Here is a 19,800-nt window from a genome sequence, read left to right as displayed (position 1 = left end):
CATCGAGAATGAGGAGTCTAGGATGAAGCCAAGGTTACGTGCGTGGTCTGTGGGAGTGGGTGCTGAGCCCAGGTCCGCAGGCCACCAAGAGTCGTCCCAGGCAGAGGGGATGATCCTAGGATGAGCACTTCCGTTTTGTCTGAGTAAAGTTTAAGGCGGCTGTTTTTCATCCATACGGCTACTTCTTTCATGCCTTCGTGAAGATTGGTTTTGGCGGTGTTGGGGTCTTTGGTGAGGGAAAGGATCAGCTGGGTGTCGTCCGCGTAGGAAATGATGTTAAGGTTGTGTTGACGCGCGATGGAAGCGAGTGGACTCATGTAAACGTTGAAGAGGGTGGGACTGAGTGAAGATCCTTGTGGTACACCGCAGATGACTTTGGTGGCTTCTGATTTGAATGGGGGAAGTCGGACTCTCTGAGTTCTTCCAGCTAGGAACGAGATGATCCAGTCCAAGGCTTTTCCTTTTATGCCGATGTTGCTGAGGCGTTGTATGAGGGTGTTGTGACAGACAGTGTCGAAGGCGGCGGAGAGGTCGAGTAGAATGAGGGCCACTGTTTCTCCGTTGTCCAGAAGTGTTCGGATGTCGTCTGTAGCTGCGATGAGGGCGGTTTCGGTGCTGTGTTTGGCTCGAAATCCGGACTGTGAGGGATCGAGGGAGTTGTTGGATTCGAGGAAGGCGGCGAGTTGGCTATTGACGGCTTTCTCAATGACTTTGGCCGGGAATGGGAGGAGGGATATGGGGCGGTAGTTTTTAAGTTCAGAGGGGTCTGCTGTGGGTTTCTTCAGGAGGGCGCTGACTTCGGCGTGTTTCCAGCTTTCTGGGAAGGTAGCAGAGTTAAAGGAGCAGTTGATGACATCACGGAGATGGGGTGCGATGATGGAGTCTGCTTTGTTGAAAATGTGGTGGGGACATGGGTCGGTTGGCGAGCCAGAGTGGATGGAATTCATTAGGCGGATGGTGTCTTCAGTGGTGATTGGGTTCCAGGCGCTGAGGTTGTTAGAGGGCGGTTTAGGTTCTGAGGGGGGTGGAGAGGATTGTTCGTTGGGAGTGTTTTCGAAGATGTTATGTATTTCGGCAATTTTGTTGTAGAAGAAGGAGGATAACGAATCGCAGAGGTCTTGGGAGGGAGTGATGTCGTTTGAGGCTGCGGTGGGGTTGGTGAATTCTTTGACGATGTTGAATAGTTCCTTGCTGTTATGGGCGTTGTTGTCGAGTCGAGTCTTGAATGCTGATTTCTTGGTGGATCGAATCAGCTGGTGGTGTTTGCGGGTGGCTGCCTTGAAAGTGGTCATGTTGTCGGTGGTTGGGTTTTTTCTCCATGTTTTCTCGAGAGTACGGCATAGCTTTTTGGATTTCTTAAGGTCATCGTTGAACCAGGGGGCCTTTATGCTGTCTTGTTTGGTGTGATGGTTTTTCAAGGGTGCTAATTTGTCGGCGCTGTGAGTGATCCATTGTTTGAATTTGATGGCAGCTTGGTTTGGGTCCGATGAGAGGGCGGGTGGGTTTTGGTTGAGCGATGTGAGAAGTTGGTCGGTGGTGATTTTCTTCCATTTTATTCAGGGGATAGGTTGTGGGGGGTTGTGGGTCGAGGTGGTTTTGCAGCTGAAGTGAACACAACTGTGGTCCGTCCAGTGGAGAGCTGTGGTGCGATCGAAGGAGATGTGTTTGCTGGAGGTGAATATTGGGTCGAGCGTATGTCCGGAAACATGGGTGGGGGTGTCAACAAGTTGTTTGAGACCGAGATTGGCTAGGTTGTCAAGAAGGGTGGTGGTGTTGCAGTCGTTTTTCTTTTCCAGGTGGAAGTTGAGGTCTCCTAGTAGAATGTAGTTTTCGGAGGCGAGGGCATGTGTGCTGATGAAGTCAGTGATGTCTTTGCTGAATTGTTTACGGGTTCCTGGAGGCCTGTAGATGAGGGTGCCTCTGAGTGTGGTCCTAGGGTCGGTGTGGATCTGGAAATGGAGGTGTTCGGCGGTTGTAAGGTTATCGTCGGAGCTGGTCTTGATTTTGATGGTGTTCTTATGGACGATGGCGATGCCTCCTCCTGTTTGGACGGTGCGGTCTTTTCGGATGATCTTGTAATTGTCCGGGATGGCTATGGCGATGTCGGGGGTTGATGAAGCGTTCATCCATGTTTCAGTAAGGAAGGCGACGTCCGGTGATGTAGTGTGGAGTGTAGTGGAGAAGTGTGGCTCAGGGGTTAGAGGCGGCAGACCCGGAAGCTGAGATCGGCCCTGGACCAGGGCCCTGGACCAGGGTTCAATTCCCCGCCTCGGCGGGTCTTGGGCTCAAAAATTCCACGGACTCGATAATTCTCGCTCCGGTGCCTTCTCGACTCACGGGTTCACACTCTGCGACTCTGGGCAATAGCTTGCTTAATCTCCACAACGGCCCCTCGCGGCAGGATGCCTGGCTTTCACCTTGTGGATACCCTGCCGGGGGTTATCTCACAGGGGAATACCAGGACGGGTTCCCTAAGCAAGCGCCGGGAAACCCTTTGTGGGTAGCTGTGCGCTATATAAGCTCAAATACATTTACATTTACATCCCAGAGTTCGGTGGCGTGTCTGTGGATCAAGCGGGTGTTCAGCAGGATGCACTTCAGGTGGTTGGAGTCGGAGCTGGTGGTTGGAGTGAACTCCTTCATAAACTCCATGTCCTGCAAAACACAGCAGCCAGACGGGTTTTATATCTTCCAGCACGATCTCCTTCTGCTCCAATTCTAAGGTCGCTTCATTGGCTGCCCATCAAGAAACGAATAGATTTCAAAATCTGTTGTTTAGTCCATAAAACTCTAAATGGTCAGGGCCCTCAGTATTTGGTAACAAAACTACAGAAGTACCAGCCTTCTAGGAGGCTTCGCTCTGCAAACAAACACCTACTTACAGTTCCCAAGGTCCGCACAGTTAAACACAGCAGTAAATCCTTTTCAAAATTGGCCCCTACCCTTTGGAACTCTCTGCCCATACATCTACGAATCGAGTTTGAGCATTCAAAGTTCCCTAAATCTCTTAAGATCTGGTCATTCTCCAACCGGTCGATCGCGAGCTACCGGTAGCTCGCGGAGACCCCGGTAGTAGCTCGCCTAGCCCTTCGCTTGGATTGGAGCTAATCTGTGGATGGGGCGGAATGACGCAATAACGCTCCTCTCCTGGAGCTGCAGACTCCTCTCGTGAGAGTCTGACGTCACCGTCTACTCAAAACGCGCTGGCATCACACTGTCTGCCATTGTGCGACGGGTGCCAGCGCGGAGCAGTAGAAGACGTGACTTCCACCGCCTCAAGCAGTCAGGAGACCCCACTGCAGGTAAGCTCGTTTTTTTCTTGCCTCTGCTCGCCGGCTTGTGCCGTTTTTCTTTTGCTAGACTTATTGAAACTACTTTCAGCGCTTTGAAAGCGGCCTTTCTGTAGCATTAGCGCTATATAACCTAGAGCGCAGCCCAACCTAGAACTGTCAGGGATTTTTCTTGTTTTGTCTTAGCCTCGAGTAAATCCCTTCTTCTGTGTCTGTCAAGTAAAGAGATGCTTCACCTGCAAAGCATTCGGCACCTGATGGTAAAACACGTTTCGTGTTTCTTCCTTGCGTTCCGTGAGGCGCTAGCTTAGCTCAAAGTATCCACCGTGTCAGAGAGAGAGAGTGAATGTGCAGGACTGGCAGTGGAGGGTGTCACGGGGAGTAATCGTAGTGTAAGAGCAGCGAGAAGGCGCCGGAGCCCATGCTGGGTCCACCAGCATGCAGCAGGCAGAGACATGTCACACTGGATGCCACCCTCTGCATCTGCGCATCTTCTGGGACACAGGACGTCCACGTGAGAGCCAAGAGGGGCTGGAGAATTGATGCCCAGTGAAGTCCTACAGGAGGCATGGCAGGGGCAGGCTAGGTGGGCCTACATCGATTCAGATGTAGTTCTTTTCCCTTCCAGGCAGCTGATACACCTCTGGACACCAGGGAAGTTTAGGAAGGGGTGAGCATTCTCTCGTCGGAGAACTCCAGGGTCGCTTTTCAAAAATACTTAGGATCAGAACCGCCGGGGACCCGTCTTCTTTCTCTATTCGCATCTGTTTGCTATTTGCTGACGTTCTAAAGCTGCAGAGATTGAAGTGCGTGGAAGCCAAAGCATTCACAGGGATCATTACATGGAATTCCTCAGGTATCCACCTGAATGTATGCAAAAGTCACAATAAACTACCGAGTAATATGCAGAAGAGGAGGACGAAAATAGGTCGTCCCAGCCATGTTATATGGTAAACTAGTTCCCGTGGGGCGCATCTGTTGGACCCACACACGTTTTTTAATCAGCAACTGGATTATAGGTTCCTATATCAGTTAAACTGGGCAGAGACATGTTATACTTGGGCAAGGAATTGTCTGTTTATTTATGAGGATATTGAGCAATTAAATCTAAGTATCTGAAAAAAAAGATTGTGATAGTGCAGTTGTTGTATAATTCCTGCTGCTGTACTTAATTCTCTTGATAGTTTTGCTGCCGGAACATTTTTGTACATATAGCCTTCACTACGTTCCATGGGAATACAGGGCGCCTCTTTCCTTTCTATGGTTGTGCTTTTTTACTGTCACATCACAGAGACAGCTGCTTTATAACAATATTCCGGAGGTTCCCGAAAGCTACTTTGTAACAATGTATGGGTTGTTCCTTTCTGTGCTGTCATAGAAAATGCTGCAGTGTGACAGATTGTTTGCTGCTTGTACTACGACTTCACAGGCTGCAATGGCCATGTGATCACTGCAGCTGATATAAGGGATGTCTGTATTGGAGCTCATCCAAGCCCCCTTATTTTATTCAATCGAAAATGTGGGTATTAATGTCACCTCGGGCAAAGCAACTTGATTTCTGGAAGACTAGTAAGACTGTAGCTGACCAGCGTGAGAGGAGGAACTGATGAAATTAGGCTTAAAGTCAATGAAACTGGGTGTGGGGGGTCTCTCGGAAAAATGCGCGACTTGCTTCGGGTTCAGTAGCTCACGACGATTTTCAATGGCAAGAAGTAGCTCTGACTACACAAAAGGTTGGAGATCCCTGTTCTAAACCATCTTCTCTGTCTGTGCCTGTGTCGCGGCAAAGCGCTTTGAGACCCCTGGGTTTATATATACGCTCTACAAGAAACAGTACATAGACATAAGTTGATTCTGCCCTGGTAGTATCATCTTACCAGCGTGGGGTGAGAAAAACAATGATGAAGCATGCCACATGCTGTGGGTGAGTCTCCCTCATCCAATATGTTGATTTTATATTGCACTGTTGGTCCTAGGATGGTGTCTATGTAGGACTCGCATTGTTTCATCCCCATTTCTTTTGTGGTTATGCAACCATTTCAAGGCCCACAAACAACAGCCAAAGTTTTTGTTGCCAACAATTAACAGAGATAAAGGGCCATATGTATCAACACATTTTCCCATAGACACAGAATGGGCAAAACCCTTTGATACATCTGGCCCAAAGCCTCTCTGCGACCAACCACAGCTCTGAAAGCTGCCCTGCTCAAATCACTACTGACAGACCCAAACTGCCACCAAAAACCTACACCAGAAACTTAGTGCAACTTGTAACACTTCTATGCCATACTTCCATGCTATAATGACGCAGTCACCTCAACCCCCATGTCCTTACTGGTGCTGATCAATCATGAGGTGTGCTGTTCTTAACAGAAAGAAGGAAATTAGTTTGGAGGTCTAAGCGGAAAAGGGGATAGCTCCTATAAGGAGCAAGGGCCACCACAAACCCCTGCTCCAGATCCACAGGGGTAAGGTCAGTCACACAGTATGACCTCCATTGTTCAGTCGGCTGTGACGCCAGTGAGCGTCCTGTGACTCCGTAGCACCTGCCCAGTCCCCCTGTCACCTACTCAGGAGGAACCTTGTTGCAGTTCGTGTATTTTGGTGAAGGTATGGTTTAAAAAAAGAATTTCTATACACATACCAACCCTCTATGAGTAGCAAGTAGGGTACCTAGGTCCTGACGAAATGCCATGATCTTTATGACGCACAGGGCATGAAATATGTTGACCATTATCCAGAACTCATAACGCTTGATGAGGCCATTATAATCTCTTTCTACAAGTATCGCAGGTGTTAATTATGACATTGAACCCACGAAATAAAGTTAACACAGCTAGTTCCCATACTCATTTTTAACTTTATCCGCCCCACACTGTACACACCTTTGTACATACACCACAGTCCCTCAACCCCTTCATCTACGGCTAAAACCACAGGGAAAAGATATCAGGCAAAGAGTCCCCGTGTGGGACACGTTGGGCATTGCAGCTCCGGACCAATGAGGATCTGCCCTATTATGAAGAATGGCACCCCTGTGGTGTTTAAGGGTCCTTGCTCCTTATAGAAGCTAAATCCCTTTCCGCTTAGACCTTCAAACCCAGTTCCCTCTTTCTGTTAGGGACAGCACACCTCATGATTGATAGTACATACCGTGGGGCTTGTGTGCTGGACCTTTATTGCCCCCTGGTCCCCCCCTTGTTTATGACTTACTGGTTCTCACTCATAATTATCCCACCACCCTTCAGCACTGATAGTGCTTACTGCCTTAAACAACTATTGTCCACGTCTACCTGGCACTGCACACCACCTTAAGGTGAAACTTTCATTTTTTACCACTGCCAGAGCTTTTCTATACCAACCAGTCAGGATCATTCAACCAACAATTATCATTGCTGGGCGCGTGGCCAGCAGCATGGCCGGCTAGGACGTGCCTCGCCGGAGCTCCGGCCGGGCTGCACCATAATCCGACGAACACAGACACCCCGGAGAGCACACCCTTTCATGTACAGGTGTGTGACCGCTGCGGGCATCCAGCGAGCAGCTTGAGGGATCGACATCTGCGCGGGCAGCCTGAAACCTGGACGACCGGAGCCTGGGCCGGGAACAACCACGGAGTGCAAAATGGCGACTGTGGTTTAGATGGCGGCTGAGACGGAGCAGAACGAGCTCATGTCCCTGCTTCAATAACGGAACAGGGTCGGAGCCACCACCTTACCCGGCCCTAGCCTGAGCCTCGGTGAGACAGTGACATTGGTGCCTGACCCGGAGCAGGAGACGCCCTTCGGAGATTCGGCCGCCTTTACCAAGATGGCGGCCGACTGGTGACTGACCTGGTTCCCAGGGAACAGCGGAGAAGAGGAGCCGTACCCCTCACTGCACAGCGAAGGGGAGCGGCGGCGGACGAGCGCTTCGCTGGAGGGGCGGTCCCTGTAGACGGGAAGGAGCGGAGGAGCACAAGGGCCGAAATTGCCGAGGTGAGCCTGTGGAGGAGGGGCTGCTGCGGCAACAACGGTGGAGGTGAGCCCGCGGGGACACGCACCGGCGGCGGGGGCTGCCTGGGAAGGGACCTCCTCGTGCCAATACAGGCTGCCCACGGCCCCCCCCTGCGCCATCAATCGGAACCTCACCTGCGGGTCGCACCCCCACCCCCCCACCTACCCCGACACTAACCGGAGCACCACACAGGGGAGAGCAGGGTGCACTGGTACCAGCGATATCCGGAGATGGAGGGACAGCGCCCAGCGGAGTCAACCCCGGGGTGCCCCCCCCCCCCGCTGGGCGACCTGGAGAGACGGGAACTGAGCGGTCAGGGAATCCGAGGGGAAGCGGGGATCAGACCAACTCCCACGGCACTGCGGAGGAGTAAGCTGTGAGCCCACCCACGTAGGACAACGGAGCTCGAATATACGGTGGGGAGAGAGAACACAGGAGTGGAGGCAGTGTCCCCTCGGCGGCGGTCGAGCCGGAGTGGGCGAATTGAAAGTGGAGGCGATATCCGGGAGTAGGCCGGAGGGGCACTCAGCAACTTATGGACACCATCGGAACAGGGCCGCCTTCTGCACCCGCCCGTACACCGGCAGCCCCCGCTAAGTGTTGAGGACGGTGACCCTCCGGGAGTTGGGGCGCTCCTGGACGTGGAGCAAGGGCCGGAGCTTGGCGCACCTGGATGACCGGCACTGGGTGACTTGGTGTTGGTTACGCGGGAGGAGAAAACCAGGACAGACCGTGCAGTGCCCAGATCCGGGTAAGAGCCCACAACACCGAGGAGGGGCGCCTGAGGGAACTTGGCGGTGAGGGTGGCCCCCCCCCTTGGAGGTGTTCCTACTCAGGAGGCGAAAGCTAGGGTTAGGACGTACTGGGAAACTACGGCCCCCGGAGTAGCGTTCTCTCAAAGCTTGTGCGTTCCACACAGTGCAGACAGGCCGCATGCAGCGCCAATCCGCTGGAGAAGAGGATCACCATGGGGAAGAGAGACCCGGTCCCTAAGTCATCTAAACAGGGCCCCATGGATAATTATGCAACGTCACGACCAGCCATGGAGAACCGACCGGAGTCCTCCGGTGCGCGATCCGAAACGGCGATGCTACTGGAGGCTATCCAGGCCTCTAGGAGTGACATCCAGGAATCCCGGGCGGCCCTGGAGGTGAAGATTGGAGAAGTGGGCTCCGAGATAGCATTGCTGAGGCAGGACTTCCGGAATCTAACAGACAGGGTGGCCGTGGCCGAAACTAGAGTCACTGACAATGAGGCGTCGATCACAGCCCTGAAAAAAGACATGGCGGAGCTCCAGGCCTCCCACCGTCACCTGCAATGGAAGGTGGACGATGCAGAAAACAGATCGAGGCGCAACAACCTCCGCTTTGTAGGCTTTAGAGAGGGAATTGAAGGGAGGGATATGGTCTCCTTCCTACAGGCCTGGCTGAAGACCACCTTTCCGGCGGCGCAGTTCTCGGCGTGCTTCGTCATTGAGAGAGCACACAGGGCGCTCCTGGCTAAGCCGCCGGAGGGCGCAAGACCGAGACCAGTTATTGCGAGATTCCTGAACTATGCGGATAGGGATCTGATTCTAAGAGAAGCTAGGAAGCTGGGAGAAATCCGTTTCGAGAATGCAATCATACTGATATTCCCGGACTATAGCCAGGAGGTGTCGAAGCAGCGCCGCTCCTTTGACTCAGTCAAGACGAAACTAAGATCCCTGAACATTGCTTACATGCTTCTTTTCCCTGCGAAACTCAAAGTGATCTACAAAGATAAACCCATTTCCTTCACATGCCTGGAGGACGCCTGGCAATGGCTCGAGGAACGCCCCATCCTGAACAGTAGAGAGGCGGCCGGAAGGGAAGCCATGGACAGGTCAATGAGGGAAAGGACACGCTGGGAGCAACCGAAACCGCAACGTAGAAGATCTGGCAAGACAAGGAGACGTCAGCCGGCAACGCCCTATCAGACCCGTGGTGCCAGTGATAGAAGGGGGGCAGATCTACGTCCCCGGGAAATGACTCAGTAGCGGGCTCCAGGTTTAGTTGCCTGCGGAATGGCATCCGTTCAGAGGGAGACGAGGAGGAGGACTCGGAGGGTCATGGTTCTGGCGGGGATGAGGAGGAAGGACTTGGAGATTCGGTCCATCCGTTGGTCAAGGAAATACAACACTTGGAGCAGGATTCATCGGGGCAGGGACCCACGGCAGACACGTAGGACTCACATTCTAGATGCTCAAGGGCCAGTGAGATTGCAGCCCGGCCACCGGGAGCACGCAAGTTGACACGCCCTTCGAATGTTGTTTGAGTTGTTTATACAGTTCTTTGGTGTGTGATGGGAGGGAGATGTGGGAGGGCGACAGGCCTTCTCCCGTGGATAGTTAGGTCCCAGGTAGGGAAGCGACTGGAAGGGGAGGGAGGTGGGGAGGGGGGTGCGGGAGGAGTTTTGTTACTGCATTCCTTCAAGTTGGGGTACAGGAGGGGGAGGGGGGGTCAGTTGAGAAGCAGCAGCAATATGCCAGGCCGCACCTTGAGCCACCCCTAAGCCAGGGACCTACATGGGAAGGAGGATGTGACACACAATGGCAGATACACTGGGTACTCCACACGTAGGTGATGCAGGGGTCACTGTGTTAACATGGAATGTAAATGGCCTTGGGTCGAAGATTAAGAGAAGCCTAGTTAACGCCTACCTCAAAAGACTAGCGCCTGATATCATCCTTCTCCAAGAAACACACCTTAGAGGCAATCAGTGCGCGTTTATAGCGAGAGGCAGGCATGTAGTGCTGGCGCATGCAGGATACACAACAGACTCTAGGGGAGTAGCGATTCTCATTAAGAAAACGGCACCATTCACTATCACTCACACCTGGTTAGACCCGCAGGGGACCTACGCGGGAGTCCAGGGGGTCTGGAAGCGGCGCAGGTACACGATCCTATCAGTGTATGCCCCGCCCAAGTTACAGGCACGCACACTCAAGGCAATCACCGCTATACTCATGGACACGGCTGACACGATACAAATAGTGGGGGGTGACTTTAATGACGTAATGTGCGCTTCACAGGATCTGTCGGGGACACCACATGCAATAGGGTCCACTTCAGCCCTAGCGCGGCAAATGAACATCATCGGCCTCACCGATGTCTGGAGGTGGTTTCATCCTACGCAGGAGGCCTACTCCTTTTACTCCGGGGCCCACAAGGTCTTCTCTAGGCTAGATTATATCTTCATATCCAGGCAGGATGTTTCAGCGAGTGATTTAGCAGACTACAAAGCAAGGGGAATTTCAGATCACTCCCCGCTGTATGCGCAGTTAGGGCGGGAGAGAGGAGAGAGGAAGGCAGAATGGCGACTAGCGGCCTGGGACATCCAAACACCGGAAATACTATGGGGCATTAGAGCGGACATAAGGGTGTACATGGCTGAGAATGAGGGTACGGTGGACTCCGGGGTTACCCTTTGGGAGGCAATGCATACAAAGTAGGCTGGGAGATGTCAGACGGAAGCAACAGGACAAAATAGCCAGTGAAGAGGTGTCTATCTTAGCCCTAGAAGCAGAATACCACCAGCGAAAGGGAGAGGCACTCCTTAGGAAACTGTTAGACACTCAGAGACATTACAGGGAAATAGTCACTGACGAGGCACGTACTCAAGCGTTGGTGACACTCCACCGACTATATGACGTGGGTGACAAGTCCGGCAAACTCTTGGCATGGTTGAGCAGGAAAGAAAGAGCGGCAAGGTGGGTGGATCAGATTACGTTAGCGGGGAACAGACGGGCGTACATGGATGAGGCCATAGCAGATGCCTTCGCGACATATTATGAGAACTTCTATAGGGCAAGAGATTTGGGTGGCAGGGAGGAGGCGCTACACTACATGTGCGATATGGAGGTGCCGACTCTGTCCCCTGAGGCCAGCAGAGCGTTGGAGGCGGAGGTGACACTGGAGGAAATATCAGAGGCCATAGCATCGCTGAAACCGGGGAAGACACCGGGACCAAATGGCTTCCCGGCAGAATTCTTCAAGCGGATGGCTGACCTGTTACAACGACACATGAAAGCTTTATTCGTAGAGGCATACCAGGCAGAAAGTCTACCGCCGGATCTCGCCTTAGCCACTATCGTCCCGATTTACAAAGAGGGAAAGCCCAGGGACGATTGTGCATCCTACCGCCCCATTTCCCTCCTCAATATGGAGACAAAGATCTTGGCCACTGTTCTGGCTAAACGTCTACGACAGGTCATTGCAGATCTGGTGCATATGGACCAGTCCGGTTTCCTCTCGGATAGGGCGACCAAATTAAACCTCCGCCGCACTCATAATTGGCTACAGGAGGTCCGAGGGTGGAGTGAACCCCACTGGTTCCTCTCCCTGGACGCGGAGAAGGCCTTCGACGCAGTTCATTGGCCTTTCCTGATGGAGACCCTCCAGCGATTTGGGTTTGGCCCCAAGTTTTTAAAGTGGGTTCAACTCCTATACTCAGCCCCGAGGGCACGAGTACGGGTTAACGGGAGGTTGTCCCGCGAATTTCCAATCAGCAGGGGAACGCGACAGGGTTGCCCACTGTCCCCCCTTCTCTTTACCCTCACAATAGAAATATTGGCGATACGGATTAGACAGAATCAGGGGATCAGGGGCTTCAACTGGGGAGACTCGGATGCCACACAGGAGAAAATATCCCTATATGCCGATGATGTCCTGTTGTTTGTAACTGACCCAGACACGACAATCCCGGAACTGTTTAGAGAACTAGCGGGTTTCGGTGCAAGGGCAGGCCACACTATAAACTGGCACAAATCAGTCCTGTACGACCCGCAAGGCATGGAACGGAGGGAGTGCCTGCCAGGGCTACTCATTTACACGAAAGAGGGCTTTCAATACCTAGGTACATATATATAACACTGGACAGGGAACTCTCCTTCACCAACAACGTGGCCCGAGTCATGGTAGGCGCTACGGCTGAGATGGATAGGTGGAGACAGCTCCCGCTCACTTTGCTAGGTCGCGCAGCACTATATAAAATGATCCTACTTCCGAAGTTCCTCTACGCACTTCAAAACGAATATTATCCACTGCCAGCCAAGACTTTGACTAAAATCCATGCGGATTTGCGGGCGTTCCTGTGGTTGGGAAAACAGCCGAGAGTCGCTCTATCCACACTACAGCGCCACCAATACAGTGGAGGGATTTCTCTTCCCAACTTGGAGGCATACTATTGGGCGGAACGCCTCGCCCCAATTAATGAGTGGTTACATGCGGCAGCGGATCACCCCACCTATGCACTAGAACAGTCTAAGTGGGCAAACAAAACCATACTGCACTACCTCTATGGAGGGACGGTGGGGAAGCAGTTCCTGCCGGCCACGAAGATAACGCTGATGGCGTGGTATAAGGCGACGACGCGAATGGGATGGGACAAGCGGCCCACCCGACAGACACCGTTATGGTGCTGCGCGTGGTTGGGAGAACTCAATAAACTAAGAGGCTTCAGCCGATGGGATGATATCGGTATTTCTACAATAGGAGACGTGATTGCGAGGGGGGAACTGAAAACCTTTCAGGCGCTTCGGGAAGAATTTGGCTTGCACTCCACCCAGTACTACAAATATGCACAGCTGAGACACGCATGGAGGGCACAAAACATCACACTCATTGACATCCCAGAATACGCGCCACTGGAAGGTAGATTACTGCAGGAACAGATATTGGGCGGGGCGATATCCCTCACGTATAAAACTTTGACCAACAATATGTTAGGGGACTTACAGGACCTACGAGACAAATGGGAGGCAGACGTGGGGGGTATGGAGGACCTGGATTGGGAGTTGATTCTCATGCACCCACGCGAGGTAGCGATCAAGTCGAGGCTTCGACTCATACAATTCAAGGTGCTACATAGATCCTATTTCGACAGGGGGCGCCTTTTTAAAATGGGGAGGATTACTGGCACAGCGTGCCTTAGGTGTCACCAGCAGAATGGCGATTTTTTCCACACACTCTGGGGTTGCGCAGTCATTCAAGAATACTGGGAGGGTGTATTCATGGAATTGGATGAAGTACTGGGTATGAACCTACCGCGCGACCCTAGATTGGCGCTACTGGGCATGACGACAGAAGTAGACCTGACTCGCCCTTTGATCATCTTTCTGGTACTGGCTTTAGTGGTAGCGAAAAGGGATATTGCACGATACTGGGGGGCACCCGACAGACCAGATTTAGAGGAATGGAGGAGGGGGCTAGATCTGAACATGGCGGCAGAAAGAGTGACCTACAAAGCCAGGGGTTGCCCAAAAAAGTTTCGGAGAGTGTGGGCAAAGTGGAGACAATACCATGGACTGGAATGAGGCCGTGAGGACGATGAGTAGGAGGTCGGGGGAGTCCCTGACGCGGCAGGACGTACGACAGTGACAGTTGTAGGCCATGTTCATACGTGAATGCTCAGACCATGTATGCGAGGTGGGTAAAGGCTACATAGAGGGAGTGGGGTGGTCCAGGGGGGAGGGGGAAGAGGTGGGTAGGTAGGCTGCTGTTTGGGGGACTGTTTTATTTTATTATGTTCTCGTTGTGTTTTAAACTAAAGAACTAAGCGTTCTAATGATGCTTGTGGAATCCAGAAATAAGAAAAGTTGCGCAACTAAGGGATAAGGCAGTATGTTGACGTCCTACCGTATGATAATTTTTTCATTTGTGATACTTCTGATGCAACAATAAAAAGAATTTAAAAAAACAAAACAATTATCATTGCCATGATCCAATAAACACACTTTACTGCTTTACACTTTGCTGCTACCAACCATCTTTGCCAATGCCAGCATGTTCCTACTGCCACAAACAACCACATAAACATGCAACCAAATCCATGGCTGTCACGGTCTTAATGCCACTAATCATCTATGCCTCATCCTTATTGCTGCTGCCCATCTCCTTAAAGTAACATTGACCCGCTATCAATCGCCACAGCCTTCCTACTACCAGGGTTGGATTAGGATCTATACCCCTGCATCCTTAAAAAAAGTGGCCCACATTTGCAGATTGTGTATTTTCACAAAACACTGCTTCAGTATTTTATGCATTGTGAAAAAAAGGAGGGGGGATTCTCTAAAAGAGGCATGTTTTCTTAACTTCACTGAGATAAAAAAAAATACAAATGTTGCCAAGATTATTTGTGCATGTATTAGCTCACAATGGTGAGCCACACATGAATATAAGTGAGGCCACTTCTGAGCAGGCCACCTTCCCCTGCTTAATCTGCATACATTGACGGCAGGTCAAGCAAGAGACTGGGAATGACACCTCTGCCCCGTTGGTAAAAGGAAGGAGGAAATAGAGGCCCATCTGCAGTGTTTAATTTGAGCTGGTGGTTTCCGGTGCTCGGCATCAGCACTTAATTGTCAACACCGGAACTTATGACTGTCTGCCACAAGCTGGTGCTGTTTGTCTAATTTAGAGGTGAATACAAAAACAGCTCTTTATTAATGTATGTATATGTATGTATGTATGTATGTATGTATAGGCATTTATATAGCGCACTACTTACCCGGAGGGTCCCAAGGCGCTTCGACCGCTGCGAAACCCTTCCTGGCTTCCCTGAGAGATGGTCCCTTAATGGGTATCTCCAGGGTGAGACCAGGCATCCCCGGCGGTCTGGTGGGGCCATTAGTGAAGATGAGGCAAGCTAATGCCCACAGTTGCCGAGTGTGATCGCTGATCAGAGTGGGCACTGAGGCGAGAGAATTATCGAGTCCGCTGACCCTGGTCCAGAAACCTGCCGCGCCGGGAATTGAACCCTGGTCCCGGGCCGTCCTCTGCTCTCGGGTCTGCCGCCTCTAACCAGTGAGCCACACTACTTCATGCAATATACTAATGCAATATACATTAAAAAAAATGACTGATACCAGGCGCCGAGGCCATTCTCATAGCTCTAGGGGCCTAGAATATTCCCAATTGTTACAACTGTAGGTGTATGGTAGCTGTGTTTGTACTATCATTAATAGTGCTAGCATGGGCAATGCTTGTTTCATGGCAGCTGTGAACATGTCCACAAATTTGAGGGCCAGTAGGTCAACATAGATAGCATAACATTCTACCAGTAGACCAAAACCTGGGCTCTTTACCCTTGCCCACTTAAAATATTGTCCTTATTTCATATGAATAACCAAAGAAAGTCCACCATGTATTTATAACTATCGTTCCAGAACTATTATTTAAGGAAAAGCAATAAGTTTTCTTAAAATAACCCTCACCCACCAAAAGGTCCCTTGGTGGCATGCTTCATCATCGGGTTCTTCCCGCCCTGCTGCGGGTCTAGTGTGCTACGACCTACAGAGACATGGAAGCACTTTGTAGCTTGTGGGCTATATAATCATGAGAGTGGTTTAAAGAAGCAGCCGCTGCTAAGAAAGTGAAAGCGCACATGGTGCAGTGAATGTTGCAGGAAAGCATGTTGTGCCTGAGGAGAAACTCATAAAAAAAAGGGCTTACAGACTAAATAAGACGTACTGTGTAACAATAGAAGTAAAAGGGCTAGTCCTCATGGGAGGTTACAAATGAAGACAAGACAGTACTAAGGAGGGACTTACACATCTATTAACGAATCAGAAGCCAGCATTTAAAAAGGACAATGACACAAGCCAATGAAAAATATGTGCGGAAAGTGGGAGGATCTTTACGTCCATACTCGAATACAGCATGCCTCGCAGAGCAGCGCATGGCCTGCCCAGGCTCGATCTAAAAATGAAGTAATACTATTACAAATGTGGCACATGATGCCGCATATTTTGTCTTTTATTGCTGCATAATTTGGACGTCTCCCGTCACATCATTCCAGTGGCTCTGAATATATCACAGGACAACTCAAGTCTTGCCCACCCGCCAAGGATGTTACTCCTACTGCCAATTAACTGGAGGACCGGCGCTGTACAAACACTCCGTGCCCGAGCACAACGCTGGGTAAAGAACAGGACTCACTGATGGTGCCCAGCACCGCCACCTTGTAGAAGGTTTGAAACTGCTAGGAAGGCCCACCTGAGAGACACGCAACCATTTAGGAGGTGACCACCGCCCTTGTCTCCCCGTATAGCATTTATAGAAAACCAATGTTTCAAAGATCCGACCTTGATATCCGCTGGCACGTGCAAACGATATAGGTTATATAATGAATACAAGCTCGCGCGCACATATACACCTGCATACAGGAGCAGAGCCACATTTAAAATGCAGATGCCGTCAGACTGCACAAACACACGTACCCAGGAGAAGGACACCAACATCGCATGGATGTTTGAAAAGAATACACCGCATACACCTAGATCTGACATTCCGACACAGGCACACAGAGGAATCATTTGCATGGATTTACGCGTACACACGATATCACGCAGAGAAACACACTCACCCACGAAGACAGACATGTATCGATAAGCCTTGCACAGAAACACCCACATGCTAACACATACGCACATACCATAAACAGTCCGCCTTCTGTCATCTCGCCCTGTGACGAGTACCCCTTTAACCGCCCCCTCCTCCGCCCCCCTCGGGCCCAGGTGGGGTCTTGCCTGGTGCGGGGACGCTTACCCTCCAGCAAAGCCCCTTCTGGACGTCCGCTGCCCTCTCCTCCTCCCGGGCCCCCTCGGTGTCCTCCTGCCGCAGTTCTGGAGAGGAAACGGTAACCACAACAACAGCGGCAGGACGACGGACAGACGTCAGTGCGCGCTCACTTCCTTCCTCCCAGCATCTGGGAGAGGCTGTGTACACCAGAGCGGGGAGAGGAGAGCCGCTGGACGGAGGGAGATGGTGCCGCACGGGAGAGAGTGGGCGGGGGAGAGATGCTGCTGCCTCCTGTACAGAAGGGAGGAGGGAAGAGGCTGGTGGTGTACCGGGGAGGGATGGATGCCGCACTGTACTAGATATCAAAGACGGGCTTCAGTGCCGCACGGACAAGAGAGACTTCCCTGAGGCTCCTGGCCTGCAAAAGCTGTACCGCACAGCACCGAAGTAGCTGCCTCCCAGCACCCCTCTGCTGGCTAAAATTCCCTGCCACTAAGTGCTGGAGTGTGGCCGGACAGTGACTGAGCTTAAAGGAACCCTTGGGTAATCGGAAAGCGTGTGCCTATAAAATAATAATTTCCTTATAATAGCAGTTTCACACCAATTTCTTGCTTACAGAGCGTCTAATTACCATGGAAGTGGAGTCAGTATTGGATTATTTTGCTCCCCACAGCACCTCGAGCAGCTCAAGTACACAGTCTGTTTGGCCTAGCGGAATACCCATAAGCCTGTTCTTCTTAGTGCCAATATCGGCCCAGACTCGCTTACATACAACCCCCCATCCCACAATAACCGACACCACACAAGTTGATGGAGAAAGTTGTTGCAGTTTTATTAGCATATACATTATGCCAACATGTTGGGTTAACTTACGGGCGATCCAGAGCAGGCCGCCCCTCGCGACCCGCCCACCTGACCGAGCTATAACCCCCTCACGGTGTTAAACCGTAGGGGCGTTATCAGTTTGGGGGGGAAGGTCTAACCCCTACCCCCGGCGAACCTCTCGTTCGCCCATTTACTCAACCCCCCCCCCTCGGGGGGGCAGAGCGTTGGCAACCCCCGGTTGCTCAGGTACACAACCGCCCGAAGGACTAACGGGGCGCCGTCAGTCCCCCAGGATCCTTTTACCGTGGATATCCCTGGGGGATATATCGCTCACGCACCCTTCCGGTGCTCCTGTAGAGGGTACCCTTCTGTACCTTCCTGTATTTGATCGCCCTGTAACTCCACGAAGGCTCTCGGTGCGGCAGCCGCCGTCCGAGAGTCCCCCCCATCCCTTATCTTTCCTCTATTTACAACCCGCTGCTCCCATCGCTTCTGATAGGTCCAGCAGGAAAATGGCTATCCCTACTTCTGATAGATGGACGCCGTCCTCATCAAAACAACCCGTATGTTTGGTGTGCAACAAACTGTCTTAAAAAGCCGAATCCCCTCTGCTCTGTGAATTTGCGCATGGCACTGTTCACTCGTCTGCGGGACGTTTCGATGGCCACCCCTGATCTAGCGTCCTTCCAATGCAGTCTTGAAGTGATCTCGGACCACCATACTTCGCACGGCCCCAACAGATTGCTCAAATCGCTCAGCGTGGCCCTCATTAATTGTAGCTGGGCCATGCGCTCCAAGAGGACCAATTCCTCGCCTCCCAAATGCACAATTAACAAGCCTGGTGGAGATTCACCCCCGTCCAATAGTTGCTGAAATACGCGCTGCACGCTACTCCAATGCAAGTCGGGCGACACTATCCACCTGATTTTTGTTGTTGCAAAACCATGCTTCCATTTTCCGCTATCAACCCACCGGGCTACCCTTTGGATTCTCACATTTCCTGCCACCCAGACCGATTTACCTACCAAATAAAAGATGCAGATGTGTAAAACTCGTTTATTACATATCCAGATTATACACTGCAAACCATACATTGACTCAACGTCACATACATATGAACCAAAAATGCCCGCCAACCACCCTTGTTTCAACCCGCTCAGGAGCGTATGTACCTTTTGTAACAGCTGAACTCCCAGCGCCCCACCTGCTTTATATTTGCCACTGGCAGCCCTGCCTGAAAAGCTGTAGTCGCAGCACCTATCCTAAATGAAAGAGTACAAAACCTTTTCCCCTGTCTGTTGCTGCCAGATAATTCTAAGCAAGTGTCCATGACGCGCCGCAGCTGGTACTTGGTCAGGGGGGACAGGCCACAAATGAAAGGCCACCGCGAACTTTGAGGAGACCCAGATGCACCCCAGGGAGGCCTTGTCAAAGCCTACCATAGCCTGGATTTACCTTGCCAAGTCGTGAACCTAGTCAACCGGCAATCTGGCCCCCTGCAGACGTGACGCTCTCTATACCTAGGAAAGCAAAGTTTGCGCTGGCCCCCTGTCTACCATGTGCAAGGAGTACCCCCAGTTGGTCTGAAAGAAGAACAAAGTCTGCCAGGCCTGCGAACAAGGCTGTGTCCCGTCATTCCCAATGACAAAAGTCATCCCAGCAATGAGGCACCCCTGCTACACGGTACGTGTCCTGGAGTGCCCATTTGCAGGAACCACTGAAAGCCTTGAACAAGCATCGGACACAACGCAACCCATGGGCATGCATTTATCATAGTATAACTTGCCGACTAGCTTGAAAACCTAGCAGAAGAAGGCTGCTCGAGTGGACTGGTATCACCTGCAAGAAGATCATGTCTGCATTGGCCAACCAAGCCCCTCTGCCCGCCCACCAGACCAGATGCAATGCTACGTCTGGCGGGCAATCTGACAACGAGCATGCACCCTCCTCCAGGCCAACAATGACCGAAGTCCCATGAGGGTATGAAAGGCTGGCATAGTCACTCCTTCCTCGTAACATCAGATAAAGGAGCTACCAAATCGCATCTCGTGTGTGCCCAGCAGAGCTGTCCGCCCCCCCCCCGATGACTGCCAACTTCCACTGCCAAGGGTGGCCAGTCTTCCTAGTGTACATACTGAGTGGATTAAACAGAC

At 51.7% G+C, this 19,800-nt stretch overlaps 1 protein-coding gene across 2 annotated transcripts in view; it reads right to left on the bottom strand.

Annotated features, from left to right (window-relative positions):
- Nucleotides 1–16,985, bottom strand: part of C2_1H1orf216 (chromosome 2_1 C1orf216 homolog) — a 33,112-nt gene extending 16,127 nt beyond the window's left edge. Inside the window, exon 1 of one of the 2 annotated variants that reach the window (XM_086956504.1) lies at nt 16,850–16,985. The gene's annotated coding sequence lies outside the window, so the exon portion shown is untranslated. Of the gene's footprint in view, nt 1–16,736 lie in introns of both variants that reach the window. The other variant, XM_086956503.1, reaches the window with a different exon arrangement.
- Nucleotides 16,986–19,800: the final 2,815 nt, after the last annotated feature.

This window comes from Lissotriton vulgaris, chromosome 2_1, assembly GCF_964263255.1.
Source record: "Lissotriton vulgaris chromosome 2_1, aLisVul1.2, whole genome shotgun sequence".
Classification (NCBI taxonomy): domain Eukaryota; kingdom Metazoa; phylum Chordata; class Amphibia; order Caudata; family Salamandridae; genus Lissotriton; species Lissotriton vulgaris.
The sequence above is the reverse complement of the archived record's forward strand: the minus strand, read 5'-3'. Positions and strand labels throughout refer to the sequence as shown.